Source organism: Tachypleus tridentatus, chromosome 7 (assembly GCF_004210375.1).
Source record: "Tachypleus tridentatus isolate NWPU-2018 chromosome 7, ASM421037v1, whole genome shotgun sequence".
NCBI lineage: Eukaryota > Metazoa > Arthropoda > Merostomata > Xiphosura > Limulidae > Tachypleus > Tachypleus tridentatus.
In genome coordinates, this window is record NC_134831.1 from 85,820,036 (window position 1) to 85,833,720 (window position 13,685).

The window sequence follows — 13,685 nt, forward strand, 5'->3', positions numbered from 1 at the left end:
ATCTTTTACTAGCTATAATTTATATCGATATTTTGGAAAATACAGTTTATATTAATGTTTGCAGTACATAGAGATTATATGAACGTTTTAGTAAACACAGTTTATATCAGAGTTTTAGTAACTACAGGTTATATCAGTGTTTTAATATATAGAATTTAAATTAATGATTCCAGGATATACAGTTTATATGAACGTTTTACCTGCTACAGTTTATATCATTCTTTTAGTAGTTACAGTTTATGTCAACGTTTCCGTAAATACAATTTATATCAATGTTCTAGTAGCTTCAACTTATATCAATATTTTAATCTATACACTTTATATGAACGTATTCGTAGATATAGTATATATCAATACTTTAGTCGGTACGGTTTATATCAATGTCTTAATAGATACACCTTATATCAGTGTTTGTTTGTTTTTTGAATTTTGCACAAAGCTACTCGAGGGCTATCTGTGCTAGCCGTCCCTAATTTAGCAGTGTAAGCCTAGAGGGAAGGCAGCTAGTCATCACTACCCACCGCCAACGAATAGTGGGATTGACCGTCACTTTATAACGCCCCCACGGCTGAAAGGGCGAGCATGTTTGGCGCGACGGGGATGCGAACCCGCGACCCTCAGTTTACGAGTCGCACGCCTTAACACGCTTGGCCATGTCGGGCTTTATATCAGTGTTTCATTACATCAGTAGATAATGTTTATATCAATGATTCAGTGGCGCACAGTTTATATAAATATTTTAGTGGCTACAGATTATGTCAGTATTTTAGTAGATAGAGTTTATATCAATGTTTTCGTAGATACAATTTACATCAATATTTTACTAGATACACTTGATATAAATGTTTTGGTAGACAGAGTTTATATCAATATTTTAATATACACAGTTTATATCAAAGTTTTAGTAGCTACAGATTATATCAGTATTTTAGGACATACAGTTTTTATCAATATTTTAATTTATACAGTTAAAGTCAATGTTTCCAGTATATACAGTGTGTATGAACGTTTTAGTAGGTACAGCTTATATCAATACTTCAGTACAAACAGTTTATGTGAATGTCTCAGTAGATACAGTTTATATCATTGTTTCTGTTGCTACATTTTATATCAGTGTTTTAGCAGATAGAGTTCTTATCAATGTTTTAGTAAATACAGTTTATATCAATGTTTTAGTAGATACTTTTTATATCATTATTTTAGTAGATACATTTTATATCAGTGTTTCAGTAGGTATAGTTATTATTATTATTTCAATAGATGAAGTTCATATACAGATTATATTAATATTTCCAGTATATACAGTGTTGAATCAACGTTTTGGTAGATACACTTTATATCAGTGTTTTAGTAGATATGGTTTATATCAGTTTTTGCATTATACACAGTTTATATCAATTCCTTAGTGGATACAGGATACATAAATATTTCTGTAGGTAAAGTGTATATCAATGTTTTAGAAGATACAGTTTAAAACAAGGTTTCAGTAGATACAACTTATTTCAATGTTTCACTAGCTACAATTTTTATCAATATTTCAATATTTACAGTTTATATTAATGATTCCAGTACATATAGTTTATATGAGCACTTTGGAAGATTCTATTTGTCTCAATGGTTTAGTAGATACAGTTTATACCAACCTTTTAGGACATACAGTTGTTATCAATGTCTTAGAAGATAAAGCTTATATCAATGTTTGAGTGTATACAGTTTATATCAATATTTCAATATATACAGTTTATATTGATACTTTAGTAGCTGAGGTTTATATCAGTTATAGTAGATAAGTTTATATCAATGTTTAGTACATACAATTTTTGCAATATTTTAATAGCTAATATTTATATGAATATTTTACTACGTACGGTTTATATGAACGTTTTAGTAAATACAGCTTCTATCAATATTTTAGTATCTACACTTTATATAGATGTTTCAGAAGCCATAGCTTATATCAATATTTTAGTAGATACACTTTATATCAGTATTTTAATATATACAATTTAAAATATTGCTTTCACTATATACAGTTTATATGAAAGCTTTAGCAGCTACAGTTTATAACAGTGTCTAAGCACCTACAGTTTATATAAATGTTTTAGTAGACGCAGTTTATACCAATGTTTAAGTAGCTACATCTAATGTAAATATTTTAATATATACATTTTATATTAATGCTTCCAGTATATACAGGTTATATGAACGTTTTAGTAGGTACACTTTATATCAATGTTTCAGAAGGTACACGTTATACCCATATTTCTGTACATAGAGTTTATATCAGTGTTTTAGAATGTCCGTAGGTAAAGTTTATATCAATATTTTAGCAGACACAGCTTATATCAATATTTTAGTAGATAAAGTTTATATAAATATTTAAGATATGAAGTTTATATTACAGATTGCAGTATATACAGTTTATATCAATGTTTTTCTAGATACAGTTTATATCAAAGTTTTAAAAGATAAAGTTTATATTAGTGTTTTGGTAGCTACAGTTTATATCAAAATATTAGAAGCTACATTTTATATGAATGTTTCAGTAGAAACAGCTCATATCAATATTTTAGTAGATGGAGTTTATATCAATGTTTTAGTAGACACACTTTATTTCAATGTTTCATTAGCTACAATTTATATCAATATTTTAATATATAAAGCTTATAAGAACGTTTTAGTAGATACAGCTTATATCAACGTTTTAGCAGCTACACTTTACATTAGTGTTTTAGTAGCTACACTTTACATTAGTGTTTTAGTAGGTACAGTTTATATCAATCTCCTCGTAGCTACAGTTTATATCAATGTTTTAATAAATGCATCTTAAATTAATGGTTTAGGAGCTACAGTTTATATCAATATTTTACTAGTTACAATTTTTGTCAGTATTTTAATATCAACAGTTTATATTAATGATTCCCGTACATATAGATTTTTATGAGCGTGTTAGTAGATTCAGTTTATGTCAATGTTTTAGTAGATTCGGTTTATATCAATGTTTGAGTAGATAGAGTTTATATCAATATATTAATATATACACTTTAAATTAATGCTTTCACTATATAAAGTTTATTTGAATGTTTTAGTACCTATAGTTTATATAAATGTTTCAGCAAACACAGTTTATATCAATAGTTTACTATATACAGATTATATCAATGTTTGAAAGCGTACAGTTTATAACATTGTTTTGGTAAATACAGTTTATATCAGTGTTTTAGTAGCTACAATTTATATCAATATTTTCATATATAAAATTTATATGAACCTTTTAGTAGATACAGTTTATATCAATATTTTATTAGCTACAATTTATATCAAGTCTTTAGTAGATCCAATTTATATCAAAGTTTCTGTAGATACAGTTTATATTAGTGTTTCAGGATACACAGTTTATATCAATGTTTCAGTTGCTACAGTTTTTATATATATTTTAATATATAGAGTTTAAAGTAATGCTTGTAGCATATATAATTTATATGATTGTTTCTGCAGCTACAGTTTATATCAGTGTTTCTGTAGATACAGATTTTATCAATATTTTAGAAGATACAGTTTATATAAATATTTGCAGAAGATACAGTTTATATGAATGTTTTATTAGATACAGATTATATCAGTGTTTTAGTAGCTACAGTTTATATCAATGTTCTAGAAGATAGAGTTTATGTATGTGTTGTAGTAGATACAGTTTATGTCAAAATTTTAATAGCTACAGTTTATATATAAATATTTTAGTAGGTGCAGTTTATATTCATGTTTTAGTAGATACAGGTTATATCAATGGTTTAGTAGCTACAGTTTCTATCAGTGATTTAGTATCTACAGTTTACATTACTGTTTTAGTAGCTAGAGTTTATATTAATGTTTTAATATCTACAGTTTCTATCAATGTGTTAGTAGATACAGTTTATATCAGTGTTTTAGTAGCAATAGTTTATGTCAATGTTTCAGTACATACAGTTTATATCATTGTCTGGTAGACAGAGTTTGAATCAATGTTCTAGTAGCTACAGTTTATATTATTATTTTAATATATGAAATTTATATTAATGTTCTAGTAGATACTATTTATATCAATGTTTGGCTTTACATAGTTTATATCAATGCTTTAGAACACACAGTTTTTGTGAATATTTTAGTAGATACAGTTTATGTGAATATTTTGTAGTAACAGTTTATATCATTTATTCAGTAGGAAAGAGTTCATGTAATTGTTTTAGGAGATACAGTTTACATCAATGTATTAATAGCTACAGTTTATATAAATGCTTTAGTGGCTGCAGTTTGTATAAATGTTTTAGTATATATAGCTTATATCAATTTGTTAGTTGCTACAGTTTATATCCATGTTTTAGTAGATATACTTCATGTAAATGTTTTAGTAGTTCTAGTTTAAATCAATGTTTTAATAGATAAACTTTATGTCTGCATTTTAATGTATACAATTGAAATTATTGCTTTCAGTATCTACTATTGATATGAGATGAGAGTTTTAGCACATAAAGTTTGTATCAAAATTCAGTGGCTACAGATTAAATCAACGTGTAAGTAGATACAGTTTATATCAATGTTTTAGTTGATACACTTTATGTAGATATTTTGGAATATGCAGATTATATCAATGCTTTAGTAGATACAGTTTATATAAATATTTTATAGATACATTTTATATCAATGTTTTAGTTGATACACTTTATGTAGATATTTTCGAAGATGCAGATTATATCAATGCTTTAGTAGATACAGTTTATATAAATATTTTATAGATACAGTTTATATAAATATTTTGATAAACGCAGGTTAAATAAATATTTTAGAAGATACAGTTTATATTAATATTTTAGTAGATACAGGTTATATCAATGTTTTAGAAAATACACGTTATATCAATGCTTTAGTAGATACATGTTATATAAATATTTTAGTAGATACAGTTTATATCAATGTTCTAAAAGATAGGATTTATATATGTGTTATAGTAAATACAGATTATATGAAAATTTTAATAACTACACTTTATATAAATATTTTAATAGGTACAATTTATATCAAAATTTTAGTATATACAGATTATGCCAATGTTTTAGTAGATACAGTTTATGCCAATGTTTTAGTAGATACAGTTTATGCCAATGTTTTAGTAGATATAGTTTATATCAATATTTTAGTTGATACAGTTTATATAAATGTTTTAGTAGATACAGTTTAAATCAATGTTTTCATAGATGCAATTTACATTAATGTTTAGTAGATAAAATTTATATTAATGTTCTAGAAGATATAGTTCATATATATTTAGTAGTAGATACAGTTTGTATGAAAACATTAATCGCTACACTTTATAGAAATATTTTGGTAGATGCAGTTTTTTCAATGTTTTATTCTATACATGTTATATAAATTTCTTATTAGATGCAGTATAAATCAGTGTTTTAGTAGATACATGCTATACCAATGTTTTAGTAGATACATGTTATATCAATGTTTCAGTAGATACAGTTTATATAAATATTTTATTATATGCAATTTTATCAATGTTTTAATACATACAGTTTATAGGATGTTTTAATAAATACAGTTCATATCAATGTTTTAGTAGATACAGTTTATTGAAATATTTTAGTAGATGCAGTTTATATACATATTTTTGGTATATGCAGTATAGATCAATGTTTTAGAATTATATAGGTTATATAAATATTTTAGTAGATAGAGTTTATGTCAAAGTTTTAGTAGATACAGTTCATATAAATATTTTAGTATTTGCGGTTTATATCAATGTTTTAGCAGATACAAATTATATAAATATTTTGTTAGATACAGTTGATATCAATGTTTTAATAGGTACAGTTTATACAAATTGTTTAGTAGACGCAGTTTATGTTAGTGTTTTAGTAGATGCAGTTTATGTTAGTGTTTTAGTAGATGCAGTTTATATCAATGTTTTAGTAATAGGTACAAATTATATTAATGTTCTAGAATATATAGTTTATATATATTTTGTAGTAGATATTTTTCATATGAAAATTTTAATCGCTACAGTTTATATAAATATTTCAGGAGATGCAGTTTATATCAATGTTTTAGTAATAGGTACAAATTATATTAATGTTCTAAAATATATAGTTTATATATATTTTGTAGTAGATATTTTTCATATGAAAATTTTAATCGCTACAGTTTATATAAATATTTCAGGAGATGCAGTTTATATCAATGTTTTAGCAGATATAGTTTATGCAAATGTTTTAGTAGATACAGTTTGTATAAATATTTTAGTATATGCAGTTTATATCAATGTTTTAGCAGATATAGTTTATGCAAATGTTTTAGTAGATACACTTTATATCAATGTTTTAGTAGATACAATTTATGTCAATGTTTTAATAGATACAGTTTATATAAATATTTTAGTATATGCAGTTTATATCAATTGTTTAGTAGATCCAGGTAATATAAATATTTTAGTAGATGCAGTATATATCAATGTTTTATTAGATACAGTTTATATAAATATTTTAGTGTTTGCAGTTTATATCAATGTTTTAGTAGATATAGGTAATATAAATATTTTTGTAGATAAGTTTATATCAATGTTTTAGTAGATGAAGTTTATGCCAATGTTTAAGTAGATACAGTTTATATCAATGTTTTAGTAGATACAGTTTATGCTTGAAAAAAGCTGCAGTAAGATGTTAATATTATTAGGGAAGTATGCATATATAATATTAATAATATTATTAATATATAATATTAATAATAGTATTACATAAATATAAATGTTAATGTTAGTTTTGTATATATGTATGTATAAATGTTAATGCTACTAAGATACATATATACACATGTTTGTATTAGTATTACATATATATAAATGTTAATGTTAGTATAATATATATACATAAATGTATAAATGTTAATAATATATATATATATATATAAATGTTAATCGTAGTATTAGAGAAGTGCATCAGAATTATGAGTGGACGATAAGCACTTTGCAATCATAATTATACCACTTATATGTATATGGGACTGACCCAACCAGCACATCAACCTAAAAAGAGGAAACTTAAAATAATGCGACTTTGGTTATCAAAAGATGGAAACAAAAGTAGAGGTAATTGTTAGGTCATTTCTCTCTTGCATTTCAATAAATCATCAAGAAACTAACCTGTACCGATGCTATTATGTACAGATATGGAAGAACTGACAACTAGTTACTACTCAATTTGTATATTTAAGCCACAGAAGCAACCTGTGTGAATTTTGTCTGTGCATATATCATGTGGTTCCTTAAGTAATGTCCAATTTTAGGTTCAGAAAAAGAGAAAGGATTTCAAACACTTTTAATATTACTTAATCAATAATATATGTACCATTATTATTAATTACTTCCTGCCGACGATTCACAAACTTCTGAATGTCACTTCTATAAAATTCTTGGGGTTTGGAGGAAAATAATGTAGAGAAGGTAGTTTTGACATCTTCATGTGTTCCAAGCTCTTTTCCATCAAAATAGTTCTTCAAACTTTGGAATAGATGATAATCAGATGGGAAAAGGTCTGGAGAATAAAAAGGAAGTGGAAGTTTTTCCCAGTCCAGTTCTTCAATGTTCGCAGATGTGATCCATGCTGTATGAGGCTGTGAATTATCCTGGTGAAATAGAACACCTTTACGACTGATTAAAGCAGGCCTCTTTTCTTTCAGTGCAACATTCAAACGCTGTAACTGTTGACAATAGAAGTCTGATGTAATAGTTACGTTGAGGGTCAGCAACTCAAAGTTCATCACACCAACAATATCCCACCGAAAGCTTAACAAGACTTTCCTGTGGTGGTGGTCCATTTTGGACTGTGTTTTAGCCAGTTTACCTGCACTGAGCCATTGTCTGTGGCGCTTAAAATTTTTAAAAAATGTCCATTTTTCATCTACAGTCACTAACCTGTCCAGAAAAGGTGAATTACGTTCACGAGAGTGCAAAGAAGTACAAATGTCCACTCTTGCTCTAAGGTTGGCTTCTGTCAAATCATGGGGGACCCATTTTCTAAATTTTGACACCTTTCCAAGCTGTTACATATGTTACACTGTTGAATAAGTTGAATTAAGCTTCTGTGCTGTTACAGCACAATCTTCATTAAGTGCCGCCAGCAGGAAGTCATTATTAAACACAACATGACGACCTGAACGTGGAGCATCACTTAAGCTGTAGTCACCTGATCTGAACTTTTAAAACCACCTTTGACATTTTCTTTCATTGAGAGACTTCGCACCATAAACACCTTGAATGTTTCATGTAGTTTCTGCTGCACTTTTTAAACTCATAAAGCATTATATGCCTAATGTATTCCTCAGACACATCCATCTACACAAGGTTTTATTTGATTAATAATTTGAAAAAGTGGAGTTGGGTTAGTTTCTTTTATTTGTCTGACCATTTTTATACACATCCTACTAGATGTTTAAATCATTAAAACCTTCCACAAAGACAGAAATAATGATACACTTTCTGTATTAAATTTTCGGACATTACTTATGGGATGGCCTGATATATATATCGGAATATGTACTTGTTTACCAGGCAAAACATACAAATTACGTAAAAACAAAACCAAACCAGCCTGTATCAATGCTGTATACATAATGAGAAATTAATACTTATGAGGGAAAAATCAACAGCTGCTAACAGTCCGTACACACTGGTCCCCAAGACTTCACATTACCTGGTGTTAAAGGCATTACAGTAGCATTTGTCAGGTCGCGGGTTCAAATCCCGTCAGAAAACATGCTCGTTTTTTCAACCCTGGAAATGTTATAACGTAACGTAAGCCCACGAATTATTTGTAGCAAGTGTTGACCAGGAGATTGTTTCTCAAATGATCCGCGCCCTGACAATTGGGAAACACTGGACAAGATGTCTTCCCTTTAGTATGGGGTCGACAACTTCATTCTGTACAGGGGCCAGAGGCCATGTTTGTGAACGGATGGAAAGCCACACTAAGTTACAAACTTGAATTATGTTTTCGGACCATCACGGGTCGGGTGGATGTGATATTCGTCTGGGGACTGAGGGCTGGACGATTTCCGCTGTCGGGCCCCTAGGTTGCCGACCCCTGCTTTAGTATATCGCTTCTAAATCCATGGGTTCAGCGTGGCCAGGTGATCAAGGTACTCGACTCGTAATCTGAGCGTCGGGGGTTCAAATCTCGGTCACACCAAACATGCTCGCCCTTTCAGCCGTGAGGGCGTTATAATGTTACGGTCAATCCCACTATTCATTGATAAAAGACTAGTTCAAAAGTTAATGGTTAGTGGTGATGACTAGCTGCTTTCCCTCTAGTCTTACACTGTTAAATTAGGGACGGCTAGCACAGATAGCTCTCGTGTAGCTTTGTGCGAAATTCAAACAATACCAAACCAATCTAAATTCATGACAACCAACTCAGATAGTCTTCAAATAGCTTCACACGAATATCAGGTTACAAAAAGCAAGCCTTAGTAAGAATAAAAAAAACAAAACACTTTCCTCTGAAGATATTATAGAGTTAGTGTTGCATAGTTACGTATACTGTTAAGTCACTCGTGATGTAAATATTTTTGGGTTGCTATTCAAGCAACATCTTTCCCTCAGTTTCTCATGGCTGTAGGGAACGAACTCATAACAGATAAACTAATAACCCCATTGGTTCAAAATGTAGGCTTAGTAAAATCAATTCTGAAGTTCTACATAGTAGAACTTTCTTTGTGTTAGCTTCTCTCTCTTACGATTTTCAACCTGAACCAGAGACGGGAAACATTGAATTAGGAAAGGAATACAAGAGGTCCCTCTGTTCTACGTGATGCTTGAAAGGAGAACTCTCTTCAGAAGCGGTCCTATGTCGGACCTCTGTCCCACAATAGTGTTTTATCTGTCTCCCTCTCACTCCCTTACCCCAAAAAAGCATGCTGAATGAAGACATCACCACGTAGACAACACCTGCACATCACATGAATGGTAGAGAGTGTGGGATAAAGACTTATTTTCTCTGTTTAACTCCTAAACCAGTACCTGGATTACGAAACCATTCGAAATGAAAAAAGCATTCCTACTTTGTGAAACCCTATAGTTTCGATCCGGAGTACAGAAATTGTTGTTCTATAAATCTTTCTTATTACGAAGCCCGGCATGGCCAAGTGTGTTAAGGCGTTCGACTCATATTCCGAGGGTCGCGGGTTCAAATCCTGGTTCCACCAAACATGTTCGTCCTTTCAGCCGTGGGGCGTTATAATGTAACGGTGAATCCTACTATTCGTTGGTAAAAGAGTAGCCCAAGAGTTGGCGTGGGTGGTGATGACTAGCTGCCTTCCCTCTAGCCTTACACTGCTAAATTACGGACAGCTAGCACAGATAGCCCTCGAGTAGCTTTGTGCGAAATTCAAAATCCGTGACCCTTGGATTAAGAATCGAGTACCTTAACCACCTGGCCATCCCTGGCCTCATTTGTTTACCTGCCTGTTCGATATATCTCAATAGAGCAAATTTGTTTATAGTTTGTGTCTTTCTGGTTTTGTTCTGCATTTTTATACGTTAATAATGATAATTATACAATTCTCTCATATCTGCCACCCCTGGTTACTTCAAGTGTATTAATCAAAGCAACCAGGGGTGGCAGATATGAGAGAATTAGAAGGCTGGTCCTCCCGAAATGGGTGAAGAAAATAATTTATCTGTGACTGACTGCTAAACAGCCTCTCTAAATAAAATGTTCTTAGAGCGTATTATTTTCATAAACATTAATTTGTGGAATACATAAATACATACTATATATATATATATATCCATATGTCGCGAGTGTTTAATGTTGACCCAGTGAAAACACTGAACATTAATATATGGATTATGTACCATAGATGTGTTTATTTTAATACTACAAATAACACAATGGTTAATAGTAGTTCGGAGGTTAAGCATTTCCACTTTGTTAGGTGCAATAGGTGCAATAAATGAGTTTTAGTTGGGAATTCTAGACTACTATGCTTTTAAGGAAGCTGGTTGTGAGGATATTAAATTTATAGGTTGGACGAAAAACTGGAGTTTATTCTAAGTAGAAAATAGATAAGTGGACGTATAAGCTGTGTAAATGACAGCATCACTTTAACAGGAGATTAAGATTTTGCATGCAAGTGAGCCATCAGCTAAGATTAACAATGACATTCAGGATGTTAGAAAGGGTAGTATTGGGGTTAAAAGTAGTAGACGTAATCGTAAAGACTCTATTCTACTGAGCAATAGGACCCGGTATGGCCAGGTGGTTAAAGCACCCGACTCATAATCTGAGAGTCTCGGGTTCGTATCCTCGTCATACCAAACATGCTCCCCCTTTCAGGCATGGGGACGTCATAATGTGACAATCAATCCCATTATTAGTTGGTAAAAAGAGTAGCTCAAGAATTAACGGTGGGTAGTGATGATTAGCCGCCTTTCCTGTAGTCTTACACTGGTAAATTAGGGACGGCTAGCACAGATAGCTTTAGAGTAGCTTTGCGCGAATTCCTAAAACAAAACAAACAAACTGAATAATAGATATTAGCCCTTGGCTTATGCAGAAGAAAAGCTATTGGAGAGAACAAATAGAGAAGGATATGGATTATGAACTGAAAGAGGTTATAGTTGTAGGTGGTTTTTTAACATGGTATGCAGATACAATAGCATGTGGGGTAAATATGAAAAATAAAGTTAGATTATGCTACCTACCCTGGTGCACGGGTGGTAGACATAACTGACAGAGCAAGAAGTGTAATGAAGGGACTGGCAGTTCTGGTTGATGAAATTTTGAGAAGGTTACTAGAGCTAAATGCTTGGCTGAAATTAATATGTGAGGATGAACAGCTTAGCTGGTTGAACATGTGCGATCAGTTCAGCGGGAAGAGGGAACTTTTTGAAATAATGGTTTACACTGAAGAATCTGGCATGTTTGAAACGGCTATTTGTGAGGGAAGTTATGAATTACGACTAGACAGTGGTGAACGATAAAGTAAATGAAAGAAACTGAGATGCAGGGGAAAGATTAACACACAAAATCAGTATAGAAGTAATTGTAGAAATAGGCTTAATTATTACTTCTGTGATGCTAGAAGTATGAGAAATGAAATAGATAACTTTAGGGCACTGACAGGAATATAATATTTTGATATAATGAAAATAACTGACATGATTCAATGTAGATGTCTGTGAAATACAGTGTTATAAATTATTTAATAGGGACGTAGTAGTAATTATAGGGGGAGGAATGGCTGTGTATGGAAAGTGTGAGTTACATACATCTTGTTGAAGTTGAGAATATTAAGGATAATAGCAAGAAGACTGAATCCATTTATATTATCAGAGGGAAAAGTTATTAGCAGGAATTTGGCATAGACCACCAAATAATATTGATGAAATCAATGAGAAACTTTACAGTGGGATTAATGTTTCATCTGCTAATTAAGTCATAATTATGGAGGATTTTAATTTCAGACATATTGCTAGAGTCAAATCGTAAGAGAGAAAGGTTTTTGGAAACTGTTCAAAAAGGCTTTATTCACCAATTAGCCAAGAAACCTTCTAGAATGATGCTATTTTAGATTTACTGATAACTTATAATATAAAAGTGGTTGAAACGGTGAAAATGTGGAAACACCTAGATTCAAGTAATCACTGCTATATTAGGTTTGATGTTTTGTTGCATATGAAAATCAGAAACAATTATATTTTAAGTTCAAAAAAGCAAATTTTGAAGAGGTGCAACAAGAATCATCTGTTGTGAATTGGAGAGCTGAGTTATTTGGAGACACTGATCAGATGTGGAAAATGTTTAAAGGAAAAATTTTTCAATATTCATAATAGGTATGTTCCTTATAAAAAGGAAGTGGTGGCTGCAAGGAAAAAATAAAACAGTTTGGTTCACAAAAGATATAAGAGATAAAATTAAAGAAAAACATCACAATTTATTTTTAATTTAAATTGACTGGTGTTACAAAAGATCAAGAAAGTTGGTGAAACAGGAAATTACGTCATCAAAAAGGATGAAAACATTTGGCTGAAAATATAAAAAATAACAATAAGGATTTTTTTTTTAAATTCCATGAAAGGTAAACAATATGTTAAGATTGGAGTAGGGATGATAAAAGAAGTTTTATATCTGATGATTATTAACTGGCTAGGTTCTTAAATTCTGCTTTGCCTTCAGCTTTTTACTAATGAAAATTTAAGCAATGTTCATCATCTTTAGCAATTAATAGATGAAAACAAAGTTGAATAAGACAACTGCGAAAATTCTGAGCTTGTTAAAATAAAATTGGGAAGCTTGAAGAATAATAACTATCCTGGGCCAGATATTTCCCTGAGGATTTTAATGGAGGTCAAGGACTGAAGATGTGATCCACTTGTCACAATTTTTTGTAAGTCTTTGAAGAGTGGACAAGTACCAGCAGATTAAATATTAGCTAATGCCATTAATATATTCAAAAGAAGTAATAGAAGTTGTACCAGTAATTATAGGTTTATTAATCTTACATTAGTTGTGGGAAAAGTGTTGAAAAGTCTTATAAAATATAGTTAGCAAAGTCATTTAACAAAGTTTATAATTTTATTGTATAGTCACAATGGTTTCACTGAGAAACAATCTTGCCTTACAAATCTTTTGACATGTTTAAAAATG

The 13,685-nt window shown here is 30.4% G+C and overlaps 1 long non-coding RNA gene across 1 annotated transcript in view; it reads left to right on the forward strand.

The window, feature by feature from the left end:
* The window catches only part of LOC143258050 (uncharacterized), a 96,142-nt gene that overhangs the window by 43,714 nt on the left and 38,743 nt on the right, over nucleotides 1–13,685 (forward strand). The window contains exon 2 of the long non-coding RNA XR_013032116.1: nucleotides 4,471–4,550. This is a non-coding gene — a long non-coding RNA (uncharacterized LOC143258050). The remainder of the gene's footprint in view (nucleotides 1–4,470; nucleotides 4,551–13,685) is intronic.